General features: G+C 38.1%; 1 long non-coding RNA gene across 1 annotated transcript in view; it reads left to right on the top strand.

Moving 5' to 3' along the window:
* The first annotated feature begins 7,176 nt into the window (after nt 1–7,176).
* The window catches only part of LOC134484364 (uncharacterized), a 37,295-nt gene continuing 20,137 nt past the window's right edge, over nt 7,177–24,334 (top strand). The window contains exon 1 of the long non-coding RNA XR_015647306.1: nt 7,177–7,371. This is a non-coding gene — a long non-coding RNA (uncharacterized LOC134484364). The remainder of the gene's footprint in view (nt 7,372–24,334) is intronic.

The raw sequence follows: 24,334 nt of genomic DNA, 5'->3' as shown, positions 1-24,334 counted from the left end.
GAAAATCACTCAACCTGTCATGACTTCACAGAGAGATTTGAGAATCAGGGTGGACTTTTCTTAGGACAGGAGAAAGATTTGCCAACTTTCCAAAAAGAAAAGCAAACCAGACAGTCTGTGTGAGGATGGTTAGCTTGTGCATGACTAACACACACACACACACACATACACACACACACACATAAACACACATATCCACACACACACAGACACACAGACACACACACATACACACAGACACACCAAGAGAGACACAGACAGACAAACAGACAGATACACACACACAGATACACACACATACACACACATAAACACACATACACACACATACACACACAGGGACATACACACATACAAACACTCACACGCATAAAAATACACACAGAGAGACACAACACAGGAACACACATACACACACATAAACACACATACACACACGTACACAGAGATAAACACACACAGATGCAAACACACACAAACACTCACACACATAAAAATACACACACACAGACACACAGACAGACACATAGATACACAGACAGACACACAGATACACAGACACACACACAGACAAATAGACACACACACACACACACACACACACACAGACATCTCTGATGTATGCTTCTTAGACTGTCCAGGTGCAAAAGGATGAAGTGGCCCCAGGAACTAGTCGGTCAACAGAATCTTGGTCTGCCTGCAAGTGAGTTGGGGGTTGCTCCAAGGTATTCAGTGTCACAACTCTGTTAGAAGGTATTCAGGGACGCGCTGTGTGCATATATTTTACTCAGGTTGAACAAGGGCTACACAAACCTTGAAGAGCGGGAAGGGGTTTTCGGGTGGATTTACATCGATGGAGGCTTAAGGTACCAGAAGGGCTCATTTGCTTGAGCTTTTATAATCTCTGTCCCAGCATCGGTCTGTTATTCAGGGATCTCCATTTGACCTCCTCAGAAACCGACTCCACTGAATGTGCCCCATCCCAAAACCTGAGGTTCCACTTGCTTGATTTCAAAAGATTGAAGGTTCGGACTCTGCGTTCTCTATCAGATTAAATACTCGGGAGGTTGTTCTCTAGACGCCATGAACTAACAAGTGCATCCATTGAGTTTCTGCATTAACCCATATGTCCCCTAATTCTGGCCGGTTCTCTCTGCACAGCGCTATTCCTCCATCTTCCCCACCAACCTTCAGCTCCTGTCTCAGTCGTCCGCACTTCAATCACAGAATCTGTTACAGTTTTCCTTTCAGAGAGGTTGATGCTTTCCCTCTCACCGGCCTTCTCCTTTCCTTTGTCCTCTCTCCATTTGTGGATTGTAGATAGAATATGATTTGCCTCACACCTGAAACCATCAATAGGTAAACACGCGCCATGTTTGTGTCTCTAGGTCTCAGCTCGCTCTCGGGCTGTTTTTTTTTTTTTTTGTTTTTGTTTTTGTTTTTGTTTTTGTTTTTTTTTTTCTAGTTTCAACTATTTTCCATGAAGCTTCATGATATCATGACCCCATCCCCATGAGGATATGCCCCACTCCCATGATGTCATGCCCCACCTACACGATGTCATGAGCCACACCCATGATGTCACGCCACCATCCCCGTGATGTCATGCCTGTGCCCCTTGCAAGAATGGTTGTATATATTCACCAGGTAACATTCTGAATGCTGCACTGTCACCACACTCCTCCAGGCTCCCACCATTTACAGTCCCTCTTTCTATCCTCTCCCCATCTTCTCTGAGCGAGTGGAGTGCCCTAATGGGTGCACCCTCTCCCCTGGCACATCAAGTCTTTGCAGGGTTAGATTCATCATCTCCCACCAGGTCCTGAAAACGAAGCTCGAGTAGGAGAACAGGATCCAAAGACAGGCGACAGGTTTAGTGAACCCTCGTGAAGACCACTGTGCTCCTCTGCCTCTTTCAGTCCTTTCCTCAGCTCTTTGGTTAGACTCTTTGAGCTCTATCCGATCTTTGGCCGTGCACCTCTGCTTCTGTGTCAGTCGGCTGCTCGGTGGAGCCTTGCAGAGAACAATAATGCTATCCTCCCGTCTGCAAACATGTCAGTGTTTGAGGTTTGCCCGTAGGATAAGTCTCACATCCGGCTACTTATCCTTTGTCCATTCCCTCATTTCTCTTCCATCTCTGTACCTGTGTCTTTTATAGAGAGGGCAATTTCTGTGTCAAAATTTTCGGGGTGGCTTTGTGTCCTTATCCTTCCACTTTTGGTCCTCTGTGGCTATGGAAAGTGACCATTTCAGTATTTGTATCCCCACTGCTCCGAGTCTCAACTAAAGTCACCCTCATACACGCTAGGGTAGCCTCACCAATCCCAGATTGCAAGCAAATCTTAGAGATAGCACCCACCCTGGACAGTCACTGATTTCTCTTTATTCTCTTGGCCCTCTGTCCCTCTTGCTCGTCTCTCTCAAGAAATGATTCTCAAACCCCATTTCCCGTCCCATCCCCTCAGCCACCCATTCCTTTCCTTCCATCTGCCTCCTCTCATTATTTTATTCCTCCTTCTGAGTGAAATTCAATAATTTTTTTTGGGTCTTTCTTCTTGTTTAGCCTCTTTGGTTCCTTAGATCTTAGTGTTTGAATTCTGTACTTTATGGCTAATACCCTCTTTTAAGTGAGTATGTACATGTTATTTTGGGACTCAGTTACCTCATTCAGAACAATACTTTCTCATTCCATCTACTCCACTGCATCTTCACAATGTCCTTATTTTTCATAACTGTGTAGTATTCCATAGTGTAAATGAACCACATTTTCTGTAGCCATTCTTTGGTTGAGGGGCTTCTGGGTTATTTCTATTTTCTGCTCATTATGAAGAAAGCAGTTAGAATGTTATGGAGCACATGTCCTTGCGGTATGGCAGAGGTTTTTTCAGATATAAGGCCAGGAGTAGTATAGCTGGGTCTTTAGGAAGAATATTCCCCATTTTCTCAGAATACACTGGATAGATATGCAAAGTCATTATTCGAATTTGATCTTCCCCCAGCAAATGTTATTTGTATCCTGATATTTATCTGCTTCCTCAAAGGAGGTTGCCCCTGACTAGTCCTCTTTCATGGATTAAGGAGATCGCATATGAACCTTCTGTCCCTTTTAACTGTTCTTTAAATGTTAAAGCCTATGACAGTGAGCCAGAGGGGAAAGTTGATACTGGAGTACTGAGGGTGTGGTTAGGTAGAGAGTCAGAAGAGGGTAAGAGAGGTATAGTTTATTACTATATAATAATTTAATATACTAACATAATATATTAGTATCAATTATATTTTATTATGATATAAATATATAATAATATAATGTATTAATAAAATATGACTATATTATTTATTTTAATAATATTCTTTAATATGTTAATATAGTATATTATTAATTATATTATTATAATGATTGTACATATCACTTTAATATATTAATTTATTATAATAATATTTTACATATGTGTATATATATATGTATTTATATACAATATAAATATATATGTGTATATATATATACTGCATGGTATGCAACATCCACAAAGTTAACTCCAGGTGGAGCTCGCACGTTAATGTGAAATGCTGAGGGCAGAATATTTTTTTTCAGTTCAGTTTGCTTATATAGTGGATCACTTTGATGGGTTTTCATAGATTGATCCACTCCTGCAGCCTCAGGAGGTAGCCTACATAATGGCACTGAATGGCGGTTTTGATATGCCCTTGGATTTTATTTTCGAGCATTTTACCTAGTATTTTTTCCACCAATGTTGGTAAGGGAAATTCTTCTGAAATTCTTTCTTTGTTGTGTCGTTTGTGATTTATGTGTCAGGGCGACACTGGTGTCATGGAATCATTTTGGCGTTTTCCTCCTGTTTCTGTTTTTTTGGTAGGTTGAGAATTCTTTGAAAACCTGGTAGGGGTCTGCACTCAAACAATCTGGCCCTTGGGCTCTTTCAGTAGGGAAACTTAATTACTGTTTGTGTCTCATTAGGTGTTGTAGAGCTATTTACAGAGTTTATCTTACCTAAATTTACCTGTGGTCAGTGCAATCAGTCTACACAATCATCCACTTTAAAGTGAGAACTAATGATTATGTGACTTTCATCATTGTACATTGATACGGCTCCCTGTTCATTTCTGAATTTGTTATTTGGATGCTCTCTCCTCCTATTACATTATCTGTCTGAGGATTTGTCTGTCGGATTGATGTTCCCAAGGAACCAGCTCTTGTTTTTTTGTTTTTTTTTGTTTTTTTTTTTTTTTTGTTTTTTTGATCTTTGTATTCTCTTTGTTTCTGATGGATCACTCTCACCCTGAGTCTGATCATTTCTTGCTGTCTCCTCCTTTAATATGTATTTGCTTCTTTTTATTTTAGAGATCTAGGGTGTGCTGGGAAGTTGCTAGTGTGGTGTCTCTCCGGTTTCTTTATAAAAGCACCCTGTGCTGCATATGCAGGTAAGTTTGGAGAAGTTGTGCCTTCATTTTCATTAAATTCTAGGAGCACTTTTTGTTTTTCATCTCTTCCGTGAACTGGTGGATCTTAAGTTGCCAGCTATTGAATTTCAATGAGTTTATACACTTTTTCTTATTGTTGAAGTCCAGTTTTAATCCATGGTGATCTGAGAAGATCCAATGGTTAGTGCAGTATTTCTGTATCCTTGTGGCTTCTTTAGAGTGGGAGAACATGTTCATTTTAGGATAAGGTTCCATGAGGTACTGAAAAGAGAGTGTGTACTTTTGTGTTTGTGTGAACTATTCTGTAGATATCAGTGAGGTCAATTTTATTGAACCCCGTGTTTGTTAAATCATTTATTTATTTATTTTTTTAATTTCTGTCTCAATGGCCTGCCTTTGGTGAGATGGGACATTGATGTCACCCACTATTAATGTGTGAGGTTCGATGTGATATTTACGCTTTAGCAATATTTCTCTCACCAATATTTCTGCTTTTTGTCTTTGGCCTATAGACATCCAGAATTGAGATGTCATTTTGGTGGATTTTTCCTCTGATGCATATGAAGTATCATTCCCCGTCTCTTTTGATTACTTTTGGTAGAAAGTCTGATTTGCTGGATGTTAGAATGGCTACACCATCTTGTTTCTTGTGTCCATTAGGTTGGAAATCTTTTCCAACCCCTTGGTCTGAGGTTGTGTCTATCTTGGTTGCTGGATTGTGTTTCTTGAGTGCAACAGAAGGATAGATCCTGATTTTAAATCCATTGTGTTAGCCTGTGTCCTTTTACTGTTGAGTAGAGGACATTAATGCTTAAAGGTATTAATGAGATGTTGCGGGAGCAGGGGTTTTTTTTTTTTTTTTTTTTTTTTTTTTGCTTGCATGTTTTTTTGGTTTTTGTGTTTTCGATTAGGATGTTTGAGTATGTATGTGAGTATTACATCTGTTCAGTAGGGTGCATGATTTTTTTTGTTTGTATTTTTTTGTGTTTTTGGGGAGCTATTGGAGTATGCATGTGAATGTGAGATCCTTTCTGTAGGTTATGCTGTGTAATTATTAATTTCTAGGGGGAGGCAGAGATGTTTCAATTTCTGAAAATCCATCAATATAATTCACTATATAATGAAACTGAAAGAGAAAAATCACATGATAATCTCATTAGATATTTAAAAAGCTTGCAAAAATATTCCAACCCACCTTCATGTTAAAAGGGTGAGAGCAATCAGGGATACGAGTCCTATGCAGAAACATAATAGAGGCAATGGACAGCAGGCCGGTACCCAGCATCAACCTAAATGGAAAGAAATGTAAAGCAATTCCATTAAAGTCAAGGACAATGTAAGGCTGCACACTCTCCCTAATTAGTATAGTATTTGAAATTATATCTAGGGTAAAAGCATAGTTCAAATTTGGTTCTGAAATGGAGTATTGCCAAGGCCTGTGAAGGAGGAATGGCACAGAGCTGTAGAAATCCTGGGGTATGGCCCACTCTTCAGCACAGTCTCGTTGGACCTTGGTGAGTCATGAACCCCACGAGGATTTCAGGCAGAATGGTGCTCAGTTATTGCACTCATCCTCTCTTAATCTAAGAAGTGCATGAAAATCCTCATGGAGCTTTCTACCACTCAGAGGGCAGTGCCATTGGCATTTGCAATAAGAGTGATACAGGTCTTTTAGCAATTGCCTCTGGGGTAGATCATTGCTTCTATCATTGCCCGAGGAAATGTAGAATGATTAGCGAGGACCACAACCCATTAAAAGCTTTTGGAAAAATAAAATTGTTTGTGAAGCTGGCTAAGATCATTTCCCTACTGACTCTGATATAAAAAACAATGTATGGAACAATTTGCAGTTCGGAAAGGCTGGGATCTTTTAAGGTCAGGGATCAAGAACTATGGCGGCACAGGCTAATGGTGTGACTGTCACAAATGCTGGACTGTTGATGACTGCTTTCTGAACCAGTTTTACCCTCAGCTTCCTGATAGGATTTAATAAGGTTTGCCAATCACAGATGTGCATTCTGATCATTTAAAGCAGATATAACATTTTTATACAGATGTTTAGATTTCTGTTTCTAAAAGATTCTTACAAGTATCCTTTTAAGGATAAATAATACAATACTTTACCATTTCTCTGTGAATTCAAATTGCTTACTTATGAAGTTACGTTGACCTTGGGAGCAATTTGTTTTCTTTAGGTGTACTATATAATGTTTGTTCTAATACAGTACTGGGTATCACTTTTTTCATCACTAAGCAAGAGAAGAAAACTAGAATATGATCACAATTGTAATACAATATTCAATAAATTAAAGGTCTATAGGGAAAATACTGCCCGTTGCGAAACAGAGAAAACCTAGAAAATTGTACTGTATGTCACAGGAATAATCCTGGGAGTATAAATATTATCTAGAAGAATCATCTCCACTCCATCTTCCTAAATCTTTTCTACCCGTGACATGCCCCTGACTAACTTTCACCATTCAGAGCATGTAACCACTAATGAAGAAAAGAGAAGTATCTAACTTTATAGAGAGATGGAGTACGTAAATGTTTCCACTGTGACACAAGAGACTCTCCTGGAAAAGGCACTCTTGAAACTGGTCAATGTAAGGAAAGCTGTTCAGCATGTAGGCCATGGGCGTTCTAAGAGACATTATCATTAGGCCCTCTCTGAAAAGTCTCTTGTAACCTAGAGAGCCCTAGCTACTTTTGTGAGGTCACAAGTGTTGTCCTGTTAGCATCTGCCTCTCAGATATTTCTTCAGTACCCCTAGAGCTTACTAATTGGCCTTTAATTCAGAATAAACAGACATTTTTGAAGGGAGAACAAAGAGGATGAAGAAATCAGAGATGTTCAAAGAAAGCTTCCCTTCTGTTTTGGTATCAAAAAGGAAGAATTACCTGGTCCATTTGAGAGCTCAGTGAGTCCGGGGTAGGTGTTTAGTGGGTTCCCTGAAGAGACAGCCTTCATCTCAGCTTTCCACATATGGGAATGAGGACATGGGAGCCTCTCAAAATCATCTGGACTTACCTGTTCTTATGGTTCCTGGAAGTCAGAGAGTTTATATCATTCATTTCTTTATTCCAAAAGCCAAGGGATGGAAAGGGCACAGTTGTTTTCCTGAGAGTGCATGGCCTTTATTCTTTTTGACAAGAAGAAAAGGGACTTAAAGAACACGGGAAGGACAAGTTTTATAACCCTAGCTCTGTGTAAACTCCTCCATGCTTTAGATTCCTATAGTGCAGTTTGTGCCTGACCCTGATATCTGGGATAGAGAAGAGCTTCTATTTTAAACATCATCATCTCAGTCCTTCAACTATTATTTCTATGACTGTCATTACCTGATAGTGACGCATTAGATTTCTGAGTCAATAGCTGTAACTAGCTGGTAGTTTTCTTTTCTTTTATTTCTTATATCTTTTATTTTTTACAAATTTTATTTCTTTTTTTAAAATGTATATTTATATATTTATATTTAAAATACTGTTTCCTTTTAGAATTTCCTCCCGTACGATCCCTAACAGGTCCCTCTCCACTTCTTCTATAAACCATCCCATTACTGTCCCTTCACATTCCCTTTAAATGCAAGTCAAACCAAGGGAGGACCAAGGGCTTAACCTTCCTTTGGTGCCCAAAAAGGCCATCCTCTACTACAAATGCAGTTGGAGCCTTAGGTCTTTCCATTTTCCACCTTTGAATATTGGTCTCGTACCAGAAAGATCTGGTTCATTGGCATTTTTGTTCTTAAGGGTTGAAAGCCTTTTCAGCTCTTATTATCCTTTCTCAGAATCTACAACTGGAACTCCATTTCCAGTTTACTGGTTTGCCATTGACATTCACATTTGTATTTGACATGCTCTAGCTTTGTATCTCAGGAAATATCTATATCTGTTTCCTGGCAGAATGCATTTCTTAGCTTCATCAATGTTATCCAGTTTTGGTGGTTGAATATATATATATATATATATATATATATATATATATATATATATATATATACTTTAGGTGCTTCCTACACCTATTAGGTTAGGTGGAATGATTACATGGATTCTGCACAACTAGGTCAAGAATGTAGAGTTTGCAAATGAGTATATCAAAGAGACTCCCTCCTGTACTTATGAAGGTGTTGAGTTGAGGTTTCACTGTTCCTCAATTCTTTCTTCCCCCTGCCCATGCTCCTGTTTCTTATATATGACATTAAGGAAGAATCATGGCAACACATCTAAAACCTTCAAGTCTGGCCATGGGAACACAGGAAGTAGATAATGTAGTACAGATATCAAATGTGAATAGAGAAAAGAATTGTATACTCCATGTGGTCCTTTGCTTTATTGATGTTGGTAATTTTTGAATAACATAAGGATTTGGGAATTTATAATTGAAGTAGGTACACCATATTTACACTGTTATTCTCAGTCTATAGATGGGCCCACTTTGTTTCCAAAATCATAGCAGAGAATGGAATTTGAAAACAGAATTTTTGAGTACATATTCAGGAATATTTATAATGTCCCCTATGAAGGAATGTACAATAGGAAAGTGAAATACAATATTCATTCAATGAAAGGTGTGTAGGTAAAGTACTGGCCTTTATAAAATTAAGAAAACCTAGAAAATTGAACTGTATGTCACAGGAATTGACCTGGGAATAAAAATATTATCCAGAAGAATCTCCTCCACTCCAAGTTCCTAAATAATTTCTATCCATGCCATGCCCCTGACTCATTTTCTCCATTCAGAAGTCACTAGCTTTAGAGAGATGGAGAACGAAAGTTTCCACTGTGTCACAGGAGACATACCTAAATTGGCACCCTCAAACCTGGTTAATGTAAGGAAAGCTGTTTAGAGTCAGGCCATGGCAGTTCTCAGTGACAATATCATTAGGCTCTCCCTGAAAAATCTCTTGTATCCTTGAGAGCACTAGCTTCTTCTGTGATGTAATAAGTGTTGTCCTGACTGCAAATGCCTCTCAGATATTACTTCAGTACCTATAGGTTTTACTAATTGGCCTCAAATTCAGGGGAAACAGTCATTAGGGAGGGAGAACAAAGACGATGAAGAAATCAGAGATGGGGAGAACGAAGCTGGTCTTCTGTCTTGGTATAAAAGAAGGAAGAAATACATCATCCCTGAGAAATCTCACTGAAGCCTTGGTAGGAGTGGAATATGTAAGTTGAAGAGATAGAATTGATCTGATCCTTCCACACATGGGATCAGGAGCTGGGAGCCTCTCAGAAGAATCTGGACTTCCCTGCTTCTAATGGTTCCTGGAAGTCAGAGAGTTTATATCATTAATTTCTTTCTCCCAAAAGCCAGGTGTTTGGAAGGACACTGTTCTTTTCCTTAGAGCTCATGGATTTTTGTTCTTATTGCCCAGAAGAAAATGGTCCTAAGGAAGAAGTGAAAAATAAGTATACTTTCCTCAGCTCAGAGTAAACTCCTCAATTATTTGGATACTTATAGAGCAGTAAGTGTCTGATACTGGTATTTGGGAGAGAGAAGTGCTCCAAATTTAATCTTCATCATCTCAATCTTTCCACTAGTATTATTCTGACTATAAATCCCTGACAGGAACCCTTTGGATTACTGACTCAATAGGTCTGATTAGCTGCTAATTATCTTTTGTTTTTTTTTTCCTTTTTTTTTTAGCAAATTTTATACCTTTTTTTTTTTGGTTCTTTTTTTCGGAGCTGGGGACCGAACCCAGGGCCTTGCGCTTCCTAGGTAAGCGCTCTACCACTGAGCTAAATCCCCAGCCCCGTATATACCTTTTTTAATTGGATATTTCTATATTTACATTTCAAATGTTATTTCCTTTCCCAGTTTCCTGTCCTTAATATTCCTAGCTGGTCCCCTTATCCTTATCTATAACCTTTACTGTGCTTTGACATTCCCTTTAACTAGGGAGAACCAAGGGCTTCTCCTTCCATTGATGATCAACATCGCCATACTATGCCACATATGCAGTTGGAGCCACAGGTCTGTACATAAACAGTCATGGAATATTGGTTTAATACCAGAAAGCCCTGGTTAATTGAACTTGTTGTTCTTATGGGGGTTGAAAGCCCATTCAGCTCTTGTAATCCTTTCTCAACATCTACAAACAAGGGGTCTGTATTCAGTTCTCTGGTTTGCCACTAGCAATCACTTCTGTATTTGACATGCTCTAGCTGTGTCTCTCATGAAAGATCTAAAACCATTTATTGGCAGAATGCAATTTTATCTTCATCAATCTTACCTAGTTTTTGTGCCTGATATATATATATATATATATATATATATATATATATATATATATATGTATGTATGTATATGTATATATATACACATATATATATACATACATACATATATATATAAGTGAATACATACATACATATATATATATAAGTGAATACATACACACATATATACATATATATACATATATACATATATACATATATATACATTTATATACATACATACACACATATATATATATATATATATATATATATATATATATATATACAATTTTGGTGGATCCTACAACTAGGAATTTTGGTTTAATATTTGGATGGATTCTGCATAACAAGGTGAAGACTATAGGATCCACAAGTGACAATTGCAAATAGACTCCCTCCTGTTTTTTATAACCTATTGAATTTGAGGTTTCATTGGACCACAAGCCATTCCTATCACTGCCCATCACTCAGAAACTGATGTGTGGCCTGAAGAAAGAATCATGGTAAAACATCCAAAACCCTCAAGCCTATCCCTGGGAACACAAGAAGGTAGATATTAGAGGACTGATATCTAATAGAACTTCAGAACCACATTCTATACTCCATGTTGTCCTTTGCTTTACTGATGTCTTGTAATTAATGGATAAAATATGGATTTGGGAGTTGATCATTAGAAGTAGGTACACAATATTTCCACTCTTATATTCACTCTATAGCTGAGCCAAGTTTGATACCAAATTCATTGCAAAAAATGGAATTTGAAAAATGAAATTTTGAGTACACATGCAGGAACATATATAATGTCCCCTGTAAATGAATTTACAATCAGAAAATATAAAACAATATTCACTCAATTAAAGTTCTGTAGGGAAAATACTGGCACCAGCGAAACAGGGAAAACCTAGGGGATTGAACTTTATGTCACAGGATTTGACCGGAGAATAAAATTAATCTCGAGAAGAATATCTTTCCTTCTGTGTTCCTAGATCTTTTCTACCCATGACAAGCCCCTGACTAACTTTCTTCATTCAGAGCATGTAATCACTAATAAAGCAGAGAGAAATCTCTAGCTGTACAGAGATGTAGCATGTAAATATTTCTACTGTGTCACAGGAGACACTACTGGAAAGTGCACAACCAAATCTGGTCAATGCAAGGAAGCTCTTGAGCAGGTAGGCTATGGCAGTTCCATCATCATTAGGCCCTCCTTGAAAATTCAATTGTGTCCTGGAGAGCCGTAGCTTCTTCTGTGATATCACAAGTTTTGTTTTGACAGCAACTACCTCCTTCCATATGTCTATGGTTTAGTAATTGGCATCTAATTCAGAGTAAAGAGCGATTTGGGAGAGAGAACAAATAGGAAGAAGGGATCAGAGATGGGGATGAGGAAGCTGGCCTCTTGTCTTGGTATAAAAGTAAAGAAGAAATAAGTGGTTTTTGGAAAACACCCTGAGCAGATGGCTTTAGTTCTTTTGTTCTTCTATGGGTTAACCGAGCTCTTGGAGAAGTTGGTGAACATCCTAAAGACCTTTTGGCAGATAGTAAAGTTTCTAGACACCCCTTTTTGTATTTCAATGATCCTAGGGATTGTATGACTAAAGGTAATTGTTTTCTAGGACGAGTGCTAGAGCAAGATAGATTTTTAGGTGCTTTAAAAGACATGGAATTTTTCTGATATACTTGGACTAATGGCACAAGGTCTAAATGATTTTTTTTTCGATGTGGACTTTCCCTCAGACCTTTGGTAATATAAAAAAAAAGGTTTTATATGTTTTAAGTCTAATTTGCACAATGACAAACCACTTTGAGCATGGAGAACACTTTCTGGAGCCATAGAGAGGGGTGAAGAAATTCTCTTAAACCCTAGGGTAGACGGTGAACATGCCTTTTTTGTAGAAGGAGGAGTTACTTGAGCATCTTGGGACAATATGGAATGTCCAGCAAGACCTTTCAAGGAATGGCATCTTTGCAAACTTCCTTCATATTTTTTGGAAATTCCATGGCCCTTTGGACAGATGGAGAAGGTTAGGACTCACCTGAGGAGAAGATGTAGCTTTTGCTGTCTCTTTGGCTGCAGAAGATGGCACAAGATCCCTTTTGGCAGAAGGGGGATGTTTGAAACTATCTTCTTTAGAGGAAATTTCTCAAGACTACATCAGAATGATCAAATCTTAACCTTTTTTTTTTATAGAAACTGGATGCCTGTGGTCCACTTTGGTAGAGGGAGAATGTCGCCTCTTTATCCCCAGAGTGGACATGTTAAATAAATCTACTTAGGTATATGGGGATAGTTCTATAACATGCTGTTCAGATGCAGTAGATCCTAAGACATCCTTCTCAGATGAGGAAGGTCTTAATGTACCGTGTATACGTGTAGAATCCTTACTGTGATATCAGAATGGAGGGTATGTATTAGAGCTACCTATGAAAATGTGACCTCTCCCTGAGCATCATAGACATATTCTAGATATTGTTTTGTAACTGTGGAAGTTCCAAGAGAAATTTCTTCTGCTGGAGAAGTGGAAACCGACTTTCCTATAGAAGTGTCAGGTTCCCTAGCCTGCTTGAGAGGCAAAACAGGCTCTAAAGCCCCTTCAGAAGATGAGGTAAAATCCAGAGCTTTTGAGGTATTTGGAAGATGTTCTGGGTCTGCTTGTGGGTATAAAGAAGGAATGGCAATCTTTTCTGAATATTTGGAAGAGTGTGTAGCATCTTCTGTAGTTGGGGAAGATGGCTGATTTTGAGGAGATAAGGAAGTTCCTATAGCCTACTGTGGAATTTGTGGAGGTCGTATTCATTCTTTTACACTAATGGAATACAAGGAATCCCTTTCCTCAGTTGTCGAGGATGCTACAGACTCTGGTGTTCGCATTTCATGGTTCACATATGGTTGGGTCCATAACTTTCTCTACAGATGGAATCTGTCCTTGAATATCTTTTGTATATGTGTCACATCCACAAGACATTTCTAAAGATGTGGCTATGGGTAGACCTCCTTTTGTAGAAGTTTCTTGTCCCACAGTCTCTTTTTGAGATAGAGTAATACTCAGAGAATACTGCTCAGTTTTGGGAAGTTCTAGCATCTCTGATGTATATTTGGAAAATTTTGGCGCCTCTGCTTTCAGTACAGAACGACTTAGAGTCCCCTGAGGAGGTAGGGGATATTTTATCTTCTCTGCACATTGTATAAATATGGAGTCTGCATAGCTCATTGACAGTGTGTTTTGATAAACTTGGCTTTTTTGGGCCTAATGGGATGTCAGGAGGGTCCCTTCAGTGGTAGAGGATATTTGAATAATTCTCTATTATATAGGGACATTTGAAGTACTGGGGGATATGGTGAGGCTGCTAGAACATATTTTTTATGTGCAGAAGGCACAGGAGTTCCATCGGTGGATTCAGAAATTTCTACCACATCTTGCGTGGGTGTGGAACTCTCAAGAGCCCCTTCTGAAACTGTCAATGGTCCTTGATCTAATGGTGTACATGCAGAAAATTTTGTCTCTTCTTGGGCTGGTATGTGTGTTATGAGGTTCACTTGGGTATTTGTAACTGTATTTTGTACGCCTTGGATCATAAGTGATGATTTAAGCGCATTTTTAATAGTGGAGGACTTTGAATGTCCTCTTGGCTTAATAGGGTAGTTCTGCAATCCGCTTTGTCAGCAGAATCAGGTTTCAAACTCATTTTACCCGAAGCAGATTTCATAAGCACGTTGGTGGAGATAGGGCACATCTTTGACTGTCTTTGTGAATGGACAGAGCTCTCTGCCCTGCTTTGGCAGCTGGCAAAGGTATTAAAGTCTCTTCTGGAGAAGGGGCAGGACTTATTCCACTTGTGGAATATGAGAAATCACTGAGATTACCTTTAAGAGAAGAAGATTTCCAGCCCTTTTTTTTTTCTGATTGGGCCTGTTGTACCTCCCCTTAACCAGAGGCGTCTTCTCCAACAAAATTTGGAGGAGAACTGGAAAGACTGAGGACCTGTAAGATAGGGAGTGAACATTTGAAATCCTTTGGAAAGTCTGTGGGACAAGAGCTGAACACCCAGAAGAGTGTGCAATACTGAGACCTCAGCGAGGAGACCCTGCTACTTCTTCCCACATGTGCTCAGATCCCTAGCCCAAGAGGAAACTGCATAGTGCCACTGGACACATGAATATAGGAGCAGTCAATCTGCAGGAGCCCTGCAGTCCAAACTGCAGCTGAATCTGAACTTGTCCAAACAGTATTCTACACCCAAATGTCATGAGGGGTGGGGAAGTATTACACTGTCAGAGGGGCAGAAACCCATGAGAACTCTGCTCAAATTCCTGACTCAAGAAAAAAACACACAGCTCCATCTGGGCCTCCTGTGCATAGGAACGTAGGAGCAGTAGGGTCAAGACACTTCTGGTTGCAGCCCTTATGGAAAGCTGAAAGTCAGCCCAACAAGTGAGTTCAGGCCTGAGAGAAGAGGTGATTCCAACTTTTCTGCTTGAAGCGAGCTCACTGGTTGACTCAGGACATGCAAAGGCAGAACTCCTCTGGGATCAGGCATTTCCAGTTTCTAGCTGGCTCCTGAACCTTGCTGATTCCAGCACAAAGCTCCCTTCTCCTAGAAACTGTGGGAGAGAGAGCTGATCACCCAGGACTGTGGGCAATACTGAGCATACAATGCACACAGACTACCACTTCTGCCCACAATTGCCCACATCTCTGGCCCAAGACAAAATTGCATAGTGACTCTGGAATAGAGGAGGAGTAAATCTACTGGAGCACCATGTTCCAGACTGTGCCTGGATCGGAACTGATCTTGTCAAACAGCTCCCTGTACCCAAATCATGATGGTGGGGTAACTAGAGCCTCAGAGAAGCAGACACTCCTGGGAAATCAGAGGAGACTACTCTCTGCCCAGATTCCTGACTCAAGAGGAAAACACCTTGTACCATCTGTGCCCCCTCCCCCCACAGAGGGACCTAGGAGAAGTATGGGAAGTTCCTTCTTGTTCCCGCCCACAGGGACAGCTGAAAGTAAGTGGACAGGAGCAACTACGTGCCTGAGAGCAGAATACTCTGTTCCCTTAACTGGGTAAAAGAAAACAGGAAAACAGGTCTACAGCAGCCCTGACACACGAGCCTACAGGACGGTCAAGCCACTGTCAGAAAGAGCAAGACAAGCTAATTCCAGAGACCACCTGATGGCCACAAGAAAGCACAGGAACACAAACAACAGAAACCAAGACTACTTGGGCTCAACAGAACCCAATTCTCCCATCAAAACAAACACTGGATATCTAAACACACCAGAAAAGGAAGATCTAAATTTAATTTCACATTTATCATGACGATGGAGGATGTTAAGAATAATAACTCCCTTAAGAAAATGCAGGACAATAGAAAAAACTGAAGTAAACAAATATAATGCAAGAAAGAGGGAACACAAAACTACCTTAAAGAACTACTTGAAAAACAGCATAACAGGAGAAGGAAATAAACAAAACCACCCAGGAGTTAAAAATGGAAATAGAAACAATAAAGTAAGCACAAGGAAGATAACCCTGGAAATGGAAAACCTAGGACAGAGACCAGGAGTCATAGAAGTGAGAATCACCCACAGGATAAAAGACATAGAAGACATAATCTAAGGAGCAGAAGAATCACACAACTGTCAAACATAATGTAAAACAGAAAAGACCTAGCTCAAAACATAAAGGATATCCAGGACACAATGAGAAGATCAAACCTAGTCTTAACAGGTATAGAAGAAAGTGAAGACTGTCAACGTCAAGGGACAGTAATATCTTCAACAAAATTATAGAGTAAAACTTCCCTAATCTAAAGAAAGAGATGCCCATAAACATACACAAAGCCTACAGAACTCCAAATAGATTGGACCAGAAAAGGATATCCTCCTATCACATAATAGTCAAAACACCAAATGCACAAAACAAATAAAAATGTTAAAAACTGTAAGGAAAAAGGTCAAGTAATATATAAAGACAAAGCTATCATAATTAAATCAGAATTCTTTCCAGATACTATGAAAGTCAGAAGATCATAGACAGATGTCATACAGACACTAAGAGAATAAAAACACCATCCCAGGGTACTGTATCCATCAAAACTCTCAATTAACAAAGACGGAGAATCCAAGATATCCCATGACTAAACGAAATTTACACAATACCTTTCTACATATCTAGTCTTACAAAGGACACTAACTGGCAAGACCGAACTCAAGGATTCAAGTAAAACCATAGATAAAGCAAGAAATTAATCTTTTCACAACAACACATAGAGAAGAGAAGCACACAAACATAAACTAACCTCCAATTATGAAAATAACAGAATGTGACCATCACTATTCCTTAATATCTCCAACATCAATAGACTCATTCCTCACTAAAAATACACAGATTGACACACAATATGTAATGAGGACCCAGCATTTTGCACTACAGGAAACACACTTCAGAGACAAAGACAGACACTACCTCAGAGTAAAAGGCTGGAAAACAATTTTCCAAGCAAATGGTCTGAAGAATATATAAAATCGACTTTCAACCAAAAGTCATCAAAAAGCATAAGGAAGGACACTTCATATTCGTCAAGGGAAAAATCCACCAAGATTAACTCAAAATCATAAATGTCTATGCTCCAATTACGAGGGCTCCTACATACACATAAGAAACCTTACTAAAGATCAAAGCACATATTGCACCGCAAAAAAATAATAGTATAAGATTACAACACCCCATTCTCATCACTGGACAGATCACAGAATCAGAAATTAAACAGAGATATAGACAGACTAGCAGAAGGTATAAACCAAATGAACTTAACAGATATTTACAGAACATTCTATCCTAAAACAGAAAGATAAACCTTCTTCTCACAGCCTCCTGGCACTTTCTCCAACATTAATCATATAATCAGTCAAAAAGCAGGCCTCAAAGCATACAGAAAGATAGAAATAATCCAACGCATCCTATCAGACCACCATGGGCTAAGGCTGTTCTTCAATAAAAATTAGGAAAGAACGCCCACATATACATGGAAGTTGAACAATTTTTTTTACTCAATGATAACTTGGTCAAGGAAGAAATAAAGGAAGAAATTAAAGACTTCTTAGAATTCAATGAAAATGAAGGTACAACACACCCAAACTCTTGGAACACAATGAAAGCTGTGCTAAGAGGAAAACTCATAGCTCTGAGTGCCTGCAGAAAGAAACAGGAGAGAGCATACATCAGCAGCTTGACAGCACACCTAAAAGCTCTAGAACAAAAAGAAGCAAATACATGCAGGAGTAGTAGAAGGCAGAAAATAATCAAACTCAGGGCTGTAATCAACCAAGTAGAAAAAAAGGGACCACACAAAGAATCAACAGAACCAATACCTGATTCTCTGAAAAAATCAACAGGAAATATTAACCCATAGCTAGACTAAGCAGAGGATACAGAGAGTGTGTCCAAATTAACAAAATCAAATATTAAAAAGGGAGACAGAACAGCAGAATCAGAGGAAATTAAAAAAAATTACTGTACTACAAAAGCCTAGGTTCAAAAAACTTGAAAATCTGGAAAAAAAAGACAATTTTCCAGACAAATACAAGATACCAAACCTAAATCAGGAAAAGATAAACCATTTAAACAACCCATAACTCCCAAAGGAATACAAGCAATCATCAAAACTCTCCCACCCAAAAAGAGTCCAGGATCAGATGGGTTTAGTGCAGAAATCCATCCAAAATTCATTGAAAAATTCATAACAATACTGTCCAAACTATTCCATAAAATTAAAACAGATGGAGTACTACCAAATTGCTTTCATGAAGTCACAATTACTCTTATAACAAAAACAAAGAAAGACTCAACAAAGAAAGATAACTCAGACCAATTTCTCTTATCAATATCAACACAAAAATACTCAATGAAATTATTGCAAACATATTCATACAACACTTTAAACAATCATCTACTATGTTTAAGTAGGATTCATCCCAGGCTTGCAGGGATACTTTAATATACAGAAAACAAACAACATAATTCACTATATAAACTCCAAGATAAAAACCACATGATCCTTTCATTAGATGCTGAGAAAGATTTTGACAAAATTCAACATCACTTCATGAAAAAAGTCCTGGAAAGCACAGGAATTTAAGGCCCACACCTAAACATATACAGCAAATCCGTAACTAACATTAAACTAAGTGGAGAGAAACTTAAAGCAATCACACTGAAATCAGGGACTGAACAAGGGTGCCCACTCTCTCACAACTTATTCAATATAGTTCTAGACATCTTAGTCAGAGCAAGCAGACACTGAAGGAGGTCAAAGGGATATAGATTGGAAAAGAAGAAGTTAAAATAGTACTGTTTGTAGTTGATATGATTGTATACTTAGTGACCTCAAACATTCCACAAGAGAATTACTAAGCCTGATGAACAATTTCAGCAAAGTGGCTGAGTATAAAAATAACTCTGCACAAAGCTAAACAAGCAGAGAAAGAAAGTAGGGATATGACACCCTTCACAATAGCACCAAATAATATAAAATGTCTTGGGGTGACATTATCCAAGTAAGTAAAAAATATGAGCATATGAGCAGAACCTCAAGTCTCTGAAGAAAGTGAAGGAGATTTCAGAAGATGGAAAGATCTCCCATGTTCATGGACTGGCAGGATTAATACAGTAAAAATGGCCATTATATCAAACGCAACCTACATATTCATTCCAATCCCCATCAAAATTCCAATCCAATTCGTCAAAGATTTAGACAGAACATTCATTAATTCATCTGGAATAAAAAAAAAAACACAGAATAACTAAAACTGTCCTCAACAATAAAAGGACTTCCATGGGAATCACTATCCCTAAACTCAAGCAGTATTACATGGCAACAGTGATAAAAATAAAAAAAACTGTATGGCGTTGTGACAGAGGCAGGCAAATAAACCAGTCGAATAGAATTGAAGACCCAGAAATGGACGCCTACAACCATGGTCACTTAATTTTTGAGAAAGAAGTCAAAACCATCCAATGGAAAAAAAGACAGCATTTTCAGCATGTGGTGCTGGTTCAACTGTGGGTCAGTATGTAAAAGAATGCAGATCGATCCATTCTTACTGCCCTGTAGAAAGCATAAGTACAACTGGATCAAGGACCTCCACTTCAAACCAGATACTCTCCAACAAATAGAAGACAAAGTGTGGAAACATCTCAAACACATGGGCACTGGAGAAAATTTTCTGAACAAAACAACAAAGGCTCATGTTCTAAGATGAAGAATCAACAAATGTGATCTTAAAAAAACTGAAAAAATTCTGTAAGGTACAGGACACTGTTGTTAGGACAAAATGGAAACCAATAGATTGGAAAAAAGATCTTTACCAATCCTACAACTGATAGACAGCTTATATCCAAAATATACAAAGAACACATGAAGTGAGACTACAGGGAGACAAATAACCATTTGAAAAATGGGGTTCAAAGCAAAACAGAGAATTCACAGCTGAAGATTATCAATTGGCAGAGAAATACCTAAAGAAATATTCAACAACTATAGTCATAAGGGAAATGCAAATCAAAACAACCCTGATATTCCACCTCACACCAATGAGAATGTCTAAGATCAAAAACTCAGGTGAGAGCAAATGCTGGAGAGGATGTGGAGAAAGAGGAACACTCCTCCATTGTTGGTGGGATTGCAGACTGATATAACCATTCTGGAAATCAGTGTAGAGGTTCCTCAGAAAATTGGACATTGAGTTATCTGAAGACACAGCTACACCTATCTTGGGCATATACCCAAAAGATGCCCCAATATATAACAAAGACATGAGCACCACTATGTTCATAGTAGCCTTATTTATAATAGCCAGAAGCTGAAAGAACCCAGATGATCTTCCACAGAGGAATGAATACAGGAAATATGGCACATCTAACCAATGGAGTGTCATTAAGAGATACATTGAAATGCTAGCACTCTATACAACAGGGTTTTAGAGTCCCTTAGTGAGAGAATGGTCTTTTACAGCAAGGTCTTCATTATCAGACTTTGATTTAACCCATCTACCAATGAAGTGAAATTATCACAGACATAAAATAGTGCCTCTCCAGAAACAGCTTTTATCCACTAATACGCATCTACTTCTATTTCATAATTGTCATGTTTATATGGGTTTAGGATACAATATGTTCTGATTTATTAATGATATTTAAGTATTATTTGGGGTAATTTTGAAATTTTCAAAGGAACAAACCTATTATGATTGTATTCCATACTACTTGTAATTTGATCTTGAAGAATTTCATGAAAACTGAAGTATCGAAAATGTATATCTTCCCATTGAAAATTTGTAACATCAATCATGTGAAACTCCCGCTGAACCTCAGTGGATTGATTTCTCTGAAAGCATTTATAGACTCTCCTACTGCATTATTGCAACTCTACAGAAGCTTCACTCCCATAGTGGCAGTTCCAGATCAGATGTAAACAAACAATTTTCTTTGCCTTGGAAAAGATTTAAAATATTTTCATTAACTTTTTATATGAAACTAGTAAGTATTTTGAGAAAAGGGGTAGACAGGCCCCAGAAAGTATGTTTTTAAAATTCTTTTCTTAAAATTAGACTTTTTCATGCAATATATTTGAATTATGATTACTCTACCCTCTATTCCCCCCTTCTATTCCTCTCCTGTCATCTGTATCTACATCCTTCTGACTCTCAAAACAAACCATCATCTAAGGGATAAAAATAAAATTAAAGTTAATGAATAGGAGTAGAACAAAACAAGCATATAGAAAAGAGCCAAAACAAGGTTCAAGAATCAGATACAGACACGCTGACCCAGACTTCCATTCACACACTCTGGAATTCCATGGAAACATAAAACCAGGAAAAATATATACACAAAACATACAGAGCAAAAATTAATAGATAAATAAACATAAAACAAAATGAAAAAGACATTCTGAAGAAAAAGTCCTGACCCATTATGAGACAAGGATCCTCCAAAGATGATGTTCAGTTCCCTTAGTGCTTTATACGCAGTCTACCCTTAAAATTAGTTTGTGTACCCAGTGATATTCCCTTGGAGAAAACTAAGTTTTCATTTTCACATGATTATCCAATGGAGATAACTTCCAAATTAGAGATAAGGTGATATGCAGGCCTTGGGTACTTTCAAGGGCTTATTAATAGGTAAGGAGATCTGTGAGGTACTGTCCACTGAGCATGATACAATTGTGGCCCTCCAGAACTCAAAATACTTACATCTATCTGAAAAGACCCTATATAATATTGACACTGCCTATTCAAAGGAACTAAGTGAAGTGCTGGAGAATAGAGAATGATGTAGCCATGGGTGTCTTACTTCATGCAAGAAGATTTTAAGAGACTAAAATTTACTATGAGTTGGTGTCTCAAAGTAACACCAGAAATTACACTGTTAACGTCTCACTAACACAACTGCCTAAACAACAGCTGAGGAAGAGAGGGAATGGGGAAGAATGGAAGTTTAGTTCTCTTTCTGTTTAAATTCCTTCTTTCTCTTCTTCTTCTTCTTCTTCTTCTTCTTCTTCTTCTTCTTCTTCTTCTTCTTCTTCTTCTTCTTCTTCTTCTTCTTCTCCTTCTTCTTCATCTTCGTCTCCTCCTCCTCCATCTCCTCCTCCTTGTCTTCCTCCTGTTCCTCCTCCTTCTTCTTCCTCTTCTGCTTCTTCCTACTCTTCTTCCTCCTCCTCAATCTCTTCTTCTTCCTGTTCTCCTTCCTCCTCCTCCTCCTCCTCCTCTTCTTCTTCTTCTTCTTCTCCTTCTTCTTCTTCTTCTTCTTCTTCTTCTTCTTCTTCTTCTTCTTCTTCTTCTTCTTCTTCTTCTTCTTCTCCTTCTTCTTCTTCTTCTTCTTCTTCTTCTTCTTCTTCTTCTTCTTCTTCTTCTTCTTCTTCTTCTTCTTCTTCTTCTTCTTCTTCTTCTTCTTCTTCTTCTCCTTCTCCTCTCCCTCTGGTTTGATGTGTAGGTCCTTGATTCACTTTGACTTAGGCTTTGTACATGGTTATAAAAATGAGATAATTTGCATTCTTCTTCATGCTGATTTCCAGTTGAACCAGAATTATTTTTGAAAAATGCTATGTTTCTGCCTTTGAATGGTTTTTAAATATCAAATATCAAATATCAAATATCAAATATTTCCAAATATCAAATGATAGGTGTGTGGGTTCATTTCTGTGTCTTCACTTCTATTCCACTGGTCTATCCATCTGTGTCTTTACCAATACCATGCAGTATTTATCACTATTGCTCTGTAATACTGCTTGAGTTCAGGGGTGATGATTCCCCCAGAAGTTCTTTTCTTGTGGAGGATAGTTTAATCTCTTCTAGTTTTTTCTTATTCTAAATAAATTTGGAAATTTCTCTTTTTATCTCTATTAAAGAAGTGAGTAGGAATTTTGATGGAGATTGCATTGAATGTGTAAAATTAAATTGAATGGCAAAATGGTCATCTTTACTATATTAATCCTGTCAATCCATGAGCATGTAAGCTCTTTCTATCTTCTGAGATAGTAATCAATTTCTTTCTTCAGATGCTTGATCTTTTGTCATACAGATCATTCACTTGCTTGAATAAACTTAAACCAAGATATTTTATATTATTTGGGACTATTGTGAAGTGTGTGATTTCAATATTTTCTTTCTCAGCCTGTTTATCCATTGAGGAGAGGAAGGCTACTGGTAAGTTTGAGTTAATTTTATACCCTGACACTTTGATGAAGTTATTTATCAGGTTAAGAAGTTCTCTGGTGGTACTTTTGGGTCACTTAAGTATATACTATCATATCATCTGCAAATGGTGATATTTTGATATCTTCCCTTCCAATTTGTGTCAGTTTGACCCCCTTGTGGTCTGGTTTCTCTGACTATAACATGGAGTCCTGTTTTGAATGAGTAGGGAGAGAGTGGGCAGCCTTGTCTAGTCCCTGATTTTAGTGGGATTGCTTCAAGTTTCTTTCCATTTAGTTTGATGTTAGCTACAGGTTTCCTGTATATTTCTTACACTCTATTTTGATATGAGCCTTCAGTTCGTGATTTTGCCAGGACTTTTATTCGCATGGGTTGTTGAATTTTGTCAAATGCTTTCTCACCATCTAATGAAATGACCTTGTGCTCCTTATCTTTGAGTTTGTTTACATGATGGATTACATTTATGAATTTTCCTATATTAAACCATCCTTCCATCCCTTGGTTCAAGTCTACTTGATCATGATGGATGATTTTTTTGATGTGTTGTAATATTCGGATTGCAAGAATTTTATTGAGAATTTTTTCATCAAATTCCCTAAGGGAAATTGGTCTGAAGTCCTCTTTCTGTGCTGAGTCTTTGTGTGGGCTAGGTATAAGAGTAATTGTGGATTCATATAAGGAATGTGGTTGTGCTCCATCTGTTTCAATTTTGTGGAAGAGTTTGGACAGTATTAGTATGAGGTTATCTTCCATTCTCATTTCCCTGCTTTCCCTATACCTAATTCCTGCAAAGGCCACTCCCTTCCCAACCTCCCCTCTCATTCAGTTTCCTCTCTCCCTCCATCTTCCTCAATATCAATTCTGCTAACTGCATTTTAAAGTCAATATTTAGGAAAAAACACTGAGAAAGTATAGGAAGTATCCCATAAGCAATTGTGGTTGATG

This window comes from Rattus norvegicus, chromosome Y (genome assembly GCF_021556685.1).
Source record: "Rattus norvegicus strain SHRSP/BbbUtx chromosome Y, alternate assembly SHRSP_T2T, whole genome shotgun sequence".
NCBI classification, from domain to species: Eukaryota; Metazoa; Chordata; class Mammalia; order Rodentia; family Muridae; genus Rattus; species Rattus norvegicus.
Note: the sequence above shows the minus strand (reverse complement) of the source record. Positions and strands in the feature narration are given on the sequence as shown.